The 7,637-nt window shown below is 34.3% G+C and overlaps 1 long non-coding RNA gene across 6 annotated transcripts; it reads left to right on the top strand.

Moving 5' to 3' along the window:
* Window positions 1-2,744: 2,744 nt before the first annotated feature.
* Window positions 2,745-5,292, top strand: LOC125424039 (uncharacterized). 6 transcript variants are annotated; one of them, XR_009634267.1, is made up of 4 exons: window positions 2,745-3,032; window positions 3,489-3,605; window positions 4,181-4,300; window positions 4,821-5,292. It is a non-coding gene; the product is annotated as an uncharacterized LOC125424039 (long non-coding RNA). The 6 variants fall into 6 exon arrangements; XR_009634266.1 differs by lacking the exon at window positions 4,821-5,292 and adding an exon at window positions 4,522-4,741; XR_007242809.2 differs by having other exon boundaries at window positions 2,746-3,032; window positions 3,489-4,300.
* Window positions 5,293-7,637: the final 2,345 nt, after the last annotated feature.

The following is a 7,637-nucleotide window of genomic DNA, read 5'->3' as shown; positions in this document are numbered from 1 at the left end:
GGTTGTACAAAAATGGTGAGAGCCTCAGCTTAAAAAAAAAAAATAAAAAATGGTATATATAAGGTGAGAGAGAGTACATATTTCATACATGGTAAGGGTTGCTCTCTAGTCGTTTATTACTTTAATTTTAAACATGTTAAATTGATTAATACATTATATATATATATATATATATATATAGAGTGTTTTTTTATAGAGAATTATAAAAAAAGACTGTAATGAATAACATCCATAGATTTGTATATATATATATATATGTGTGTGTGTGTGTGTGTGTGTGTGTGTGTGTGTGCATTTTGATTTCCGTTTTAGTTTGAAAAATGATAATAAAAAAATCATAGTGAAATCATTCTACATATCAGCATATATATGACTTTGTTAACTATACATTCATACGGCTTTAGTTTTCATCACATGATATTTCAAATATTTCAAGTTTTTTAAAGAGTATTGCTGCCACAACAAAAAAATAAAAAAAAAAAAAAAAAAAAAGAAGAAGAAGAAGAGAACATTGATAGGAGCAGGGGTCCTGTATTATTATATTAATTATACTTGTAATGTTACATAGACATATACACCTTTTAATATTGCTATTAAACTAATTGTTCGGTGATTTTCATTGCAACAGGTTCACATGTCAATTAGCAAATCTACCATATGGAATCATGGTGGAAGTGATGCAACGACTATATTTTTAGTATTACATGAAATCGAAATGCAAATTTTCGTCCTGGTATTTTTAGTAATAAAAATTAAGGAGATGTATTACCATAATAGTATATACTCTTTCATGTAGTTTTTGGTATGTAGTTCAATATGTACCGAAGGATTTAACACATTTTTTTTTTAATTAGTCATCCTAATGATTGGATGAAGTTAATCCAATGGTACACAATAAAGTGAAAGAGTTTGTTGAAAATATGTTTTGTACTAAAACAGTTTACTTTGTGCTTATTAAATTAATTTTGGAAAGTAGTCTTTATTGTTTTTTTATCTATATAACTATATTACCTCCCTATTTTTTATTATTGAGATAAATATATTTTGTAATTTTTGTTAGTATTATTCAGTGGAAGTTGTGAGATCCCATATTGGTTGGAAATGAGAACGAAATATGCTTTATAAGAGTGTGGATATCTTTCCCTTATGATGCATTTTAAACCTGTATGGACGAGATCCAAAGTGGATAATATCACATACTGGTGATTTGGGTGGGCTGTTATAGTTGGTATCAGAGCTAGTACCTGAATTGACTGGGTTGTTACAGTTGGTATCAAAGTCAGTATCTAGATCGATATGTCAGCAAGGATGCTAGGCCATAAGGGGGAGGATTGTGAGAGCCCTAGGCCCCAAGGGGGGTGGCTCACATCGGTTGGATCGATATGCTAGCGAGGATACTGGATCCCTTGGAAAGGGGAACGAATTTAAACCCGGACAATATCACATGCGCCAGCAAGGATGCTGGGCCTTAAGAGGGGTGGATCGCATTGGTTGGATCGATATGTCAGCAAGGATGCTGAATCAGTTGTAAAGGGGAACGAATTTAAACCCGTGTGGGCGGGGTCCAAAGCGGACAATATCACATGCGCCAGTGAGGACACTAGGCCCCAAGGGGAAGAATTGTGAGAGTCCTTGGGCCCCAAGGGGGGTGGATCACATCAGTTGGATCGATATGCCACCGAGGATGCTGGATCTGTTGGAAAGGGAAACGGATTTAAACCCGTATGGGCGGGGTTCAAAGCGGACAATATCACATGCGGATGGACTGGGCTCTTATAGAAGCAGTTCTACATTCCATGCCTGCTACATACAAGAACACAAATCGGATGTTTTTCTATATTTTGTAAAATGGAATATTTTTTGAACAACTTGTGTATAACTGATGCTACTGTAAGGAACCATATACTCGTGATCGGTGTTGTAGTTGGGACACCAACTTTGACCTGCTGATTACTTTAGTGTACAGATTTTGAAGAGGATCACTATCTATATGGGGTCGAGATGGTGGATGCTTTATTTTCCCCTTTGAAAAGAAGAAAATTTTCCCACTTGAATTTGAGAAGATGTGAAACATTGCAAAAAATAATGTCATGCATATTAATGTTCTAAAAAGACGTAATACTATGGTCTCCCTTTTAGTCATTTGTTGGAATTCCATTTTGTGATTCCAATTTCTACATATACAGACCTTTAATTTCATACCCACTCTACATTTGCATTATGTGTATATTTTAGTGTGATGACTTTATAATCAAATCCTTTCACCTAGTCTTTCTTGACTATGGTGTATATTCCAAAACCCCTCTTAAAATATTAATTAGATTATGCAACCGTTGGGCATTTCATCCATGTGCTTTTGTTTTCATGTTTTTCTTTGATTGGAAGAATGCAAAAGTGGAAAAAATTGTATGTTGACATGTTGGGGTGGGTAAAGGCGCCTAACTGGTATATAGTGGGCCTTTTCGCAAGTGTTTGGACTTTGAAGAAATTGATATGAGTATGACTATCTTGGTTGTCCCATATGTAGACCATGGCTTTTCATAGAGAAATTGATATGACTTGTTTGTCCCATATATAGACCTTGACTTTTCATAGAGAAATTGATATGACTGTCTTGTTTGTCGCATATATAGACCATGACTTTTCATAGAGAAGACTTCGGTGGGCGTTATACAGTGTGCCTTGCTGACATGTGTATGGGCTCATATGAATAAGGCATAGGGGAATTTGGCCAAATGCCCTTTTTTAATGAAATATATCCCTCAGTTTTTTAGTTTTTTTTAATTTGCCCTCTGTTTTCCATTTTATCCTCAATGAAAGTAAAAAATTACTCTACTTTCCTTTCTTCATTCCTTCAGTCCGAGAAATCCAGAGTCTTTAGTTTCTGCACTTTGCCTTTTTATTTTTCTTCATCCCCCAGAAAACCCACATACAATCTCATTAAGAAAAAAAAAATTCATGCTCCATCTCCTTGCATCTCTTACCTCTTCTCTTGCAAACATATGAAAGACTAAGGAAAAATTGCGTTTGAGGTAAGGATCTGTGTATTTTGATTGTTTTTTTTTTTTGTTTTTTTTTTTATAGCTTGGGTTGCTTGATTGGCGAAAGGTGAAGACGATGATTGGAATGGAGGAAACTAGTCGAAATCAAGTAGCAGTAGTAGTAGGTTATACAATTTAGTGGGGTAATTAAATATTATGAGTGAGCTTTAGGGTCGGCTTCTATATTGCTTTAAGGTCAGAAACACTTCACGAGTGTTTGTTGAATTTTCTAATTGCAACAGAATATTAAAGGAAATTGAAAGAACAGAAAACCCAAAAAAACAAAATTGAAGAATAAGTTGAAAGCGGTTATGGTTAAAATCTGCTTCAAATGTTGAATCATTTGTTTTCTTGTTTATATGACGCTCACCATCTTGCTAGGTATCATAATTTAATTACATAACTTCATTTTGATTTTATGTTGGTTTCTTGTTTATGGTTATGAAGGTGAGCGGTAGTTGTGCAGAGGAGCTTTACTTGTAAAGTTTGCAGCATCAAATAGAAAGTGATCTTATGCCAAATGCCCGATGTGACCAAAGTGATTCTTAATGGCGAATTATATAAGTAAACTTTTTTTTTTTTATAACAATTAGTTAATATTTAAAAAAGATGTTATACCTGCTATATGGACCATGAGATAACTATCTATGTTGTTTAGTTTGCCCTAATTTCTTTTTGTTTAGTTTTTAGCCAAGGTTGGAATTTCTTAGGCTTGGCTGGTGGAACATTATTAATTTTCAAGTTGATTACAAATATGCAGTTGGGGATAGGATAGGTGAACTGTCTTATACTTACTCCTATTTTATGAATTTGAGGTTGGTTGCCGAGATGTGGTATTAGTTTGCTTGTGGTTTTGTATTATAGGCTAATGGCACTCAAGACTTCCATGATAAACTGATATTTACAGATTGAGAAACCCATACTATTGGTTACAATTCCAAAAATGTGCTTGAAAATGCCCTAGGTCAGGTGCATATCGTTATCCTTATGCACTTGGTTATGAGGTTGATGCAGTGTCCCTCCTTAACATATTGAAGTTGTGGGTTTATTTTATTTTATTTTTTTTTGTCTATAAGTAATAATCGCTGCCCCCACACCCTTTCTGTGAATTTCATGTAACAATTGGTGTATTACTAAAGTGGATATCACGATGGTCTCATAGCAAGAGAAGAAGCTGTAGCGCAAGAGGGATTTAATATTGGCTTTAAGGAATCAGTCCTTGTTGGGTACAAATGGGGTCTAGTTAGAGGTGATACCAGGTAAAAAAAAACAAAAGAGGAAAATAATTTGAATGCTCTATTGCTTATAGAGTTTTTAATGAAATTGCTATAAGCATATGATTAAAAAAGAATTTAAATGCTCTGTTGCTCATAGAGTTTTTAATGAAGTTGCTATAAACATATGATTAACTTCTTTTCTCTGCTACTTTTGTTTTCCTATTTTTTCTAATCTGCATCCCCATGAACTGCCTTCACTTTAGTTCCTGAGGACTTGAAAGAGAGCATTTAAATTCTCAAGATGGTAACCAAACTCTCAAAGACATGAATTGTATGGTTGCTTTTCATAAGGGTTTGACAACATGGGCTAAGTGGGTGGATTCTACTATGAATCATAGTAAAACCAAAGTCATCTTCCAAGGAATTTCTTTTACCCACTACCATTAAGTTTACTTCTTTCCCATCACCAATTTTTTTTTTTTTTTAAAACCAAAAATTAATTTCCTGAATTTCTCTGATGCTTTTTTTTTTCTTTCTTTTTTTTTTTCCTTTTCATATTTAGTGGCGAGGGATTGGAATGAGCTAGGGATGACAAACTGTGGAAATGAGACAAAACTCCTAAGTGGATCAGTCTATCAAGGCGAATTGCCCAAGGAATTATATGTGGTGAAAGATGTATTAACTGGAATGAGAAAACATGTTCATCTGCTGGACATAACAACTCTATCACAACTCAGAAAAGATGCACATCTTAGCTTTTATAATGGCTTTAGGCGCATGGACTGTAACCATTGGTGTATTGCTGGACTTCTAGATACTTGGAATCAAATTTTTATGCATTTCTCATAATTGTTATGCTTGTTCTGGTATTTTTAGTTTATAAAAATGATCATACGGTTGCTTAGGTCCTTCCTTCCATAGATCACCATTTTTAAGGGAATCAAGTTTCAAAACATGACCGATCTTTTCATTTTCAATGTCAACCAGATATTGAGAGTTAAACATCATTAATGAAACTCTACAATCTTGGATAATTTAGAGTATTTAATATATTCATAATTTGAACCATAAATTTGCACGACTCTTTGATTTTTTTTTCCCTGGTAAATATGTCATTTAATGGCCCACTCTTTAATTCTTTGGTTGTTAAATATGTCATTTGATAGTTTCCTGACCTTGCATGTTACATTAGTATATGAGTCTTTGGAAAATTGCATGGTGACGGAGGAATGAGGCAAGGCTGCATGAGTCAAACATATGAGGGATGCAAAGTGGTTGAGACTAAGACAAAGTTTTAAAAAGTTTTCAAATTTGCACAAAAATTTAATTATTGTAGGGCCTTCGGTAATTACCAATGAAACCTACGGTAATCAATTTGTCTTTACTTGAAAAATTACCGTAGGTTTCATCGGTAATTACCGAAACCCCTATGGTAATCACATTTTACCAATTTTTTGGCCCCCACAAGTCCCCTAAAGTGTGTTAAATGAAAAACCATACAAAATATGGATTTTAAAATTATCTTGAGGGAAAACCCCAAAATATCTGAAAAATTTCTCAAATTGGCCAAAAAATTACGATGACTGTAGACCTTTGGTAATTCCCGATGAAACCTTCGGTAACCAATATACACCCTCTGGAAAAATTACCGAAGGTTTCAGTGGGAATTACCAAAACCCCTATGGTAATTACGTTTTACCAATTTTTTGGGCCCCACAAGTCCCCTTACATGTGTCAAATGAAAAACCATGCAAAATATGGATTCTAAAATTATCCTAAGGAGGGAAAACCCCAAAATATCTGAAAAATTTCTCAAATTGGCCAAAAAATTACGATGACTGTAGACCTTCGGTAATTCCCGATAAAACCTTCGGTAACCAACATATACTCTCTTGAAAAATTACCTTAGGTGTCATCGGTAATTACCGAAACCCAGTGGTAATCACATTTTACCAATGTTATGGCCCCCACAAGTCCCATAATGTGTGTTAAATGCAAAAACATGCAAAATATGGATTCTAAAATTATCCTAAGGAGGGAAATCCCCAAAATCTCTGAAAAAGTTCTCAAATTGGCCAAAAATTTTTGATGACTGTAGACCTTTGGTAATTCCCGATGAAACCTTCGGTAACCAACATATACCCTCTGGAAAAATTATCGATGGTTTCATCGGGAATTACCGAAACTCCTATGGTAATCACATTTTACCAATTTTTTGGGCCCCACAAGTCCCCTTACGTGTGTTAAATGAAAAACCATGCAAAATATGGATTCTATAATTACCCTAAGGAGGGGAAACCCCAAAATATCTGAAAAAGTTCTCAAATTGGCCAAAAAATTACGATGACTGTAGACATTCGGTAATTACCGCTGAAAGCATCGGTAACCTACATAAACCCTCTGGAAAAGTTACCGAAGGTTTCATCGGGAATTACCGAAGGTCTACAGTAATCGTATTTTTTTGGCCAATTTGAGAAATTTTTAAGCAATTTTGGGATTTTCTCTCCTTAGGATAATTTTAGAATCCATATTTTGCATGTTTTTGCATTTAACACACATTATGGGACTTGTGGGGTCCATAACATTTGTAAAATGTGATTACCATTGGGGTTTTGGTAATTACCGATGACACCTATGGTAATTTTTCCAGAGAGTATATGTTGGTTACCGAAGGTTTCATCGGGAATTACCGAAGGTCTACAGTCATCGTATTTTTTTGGCCAATTTGAGAAATTTTTCTGATATTTTGGGGTTTTCCCTTCTTAGGATAATTTTAGAATCCATATGTTGCGTGGTTTTTCATTTAACACACGTAAGGGGACTTGTGGGGCCTAAAAAATTGGTAAAATGTGATTACCATAGGGGTTTCGGTAATTCCCGATGAAACCTACAGTAATGTTTCAAACAAAGACAAATTGATTACCGTAGATTTCATCGGTAATTATCGAAGGCCCTATGGTAATCAAATTTTTGTACTAATTTGAGAACTTTTTCAGAACTTTTGGGATTTTTTTCTCCTTAGGATCATTGAAAAATGTATATTTTACATGTTGTTGCATTTAACACACATTAGAGGACTTGTGGGGGCCAAAAAATTGGTAAAATGTGATAGCCATGTTGTTGCCAATTCTTTTATTTTTCATTTCTTTTTCATTTCGAATCATTACAATTCAATATACCTACTTTTATAATGTGTATTTGTGCGAAGAATAAATGATTATTCCCACTATAATTCCATACACACATTAATATCGTATTATCATGATAATGCCATCTTTATAACGGTAAATAACATACGAAATACTTAAAACACAATACTATTTTACCAAAGCAATACCACCTCTGTTTTCCTTTCCTCTATGAAAAAGCATTTCTCACC

The sequence above is a fragment of the Ziziphus jujuba genome, chromosome 9 (assembly GCF_031755915.1).
Source record: "Ziziphus jujuba cultivar Dongzao chromosome 9, ASM3175591v1".
In the NCBI taxonomy this organism is placed as follows: domain Eukaryota; kingdom Viridiplantae; phylum Streptophyta; class Magnoliopsida; order Rosales; family Rhamnaceae; genus Ziziphus; species Ziziphus jujuba.
This window is presented reverse-complemented; position numbering and strand designations above follow the sequence as displayed.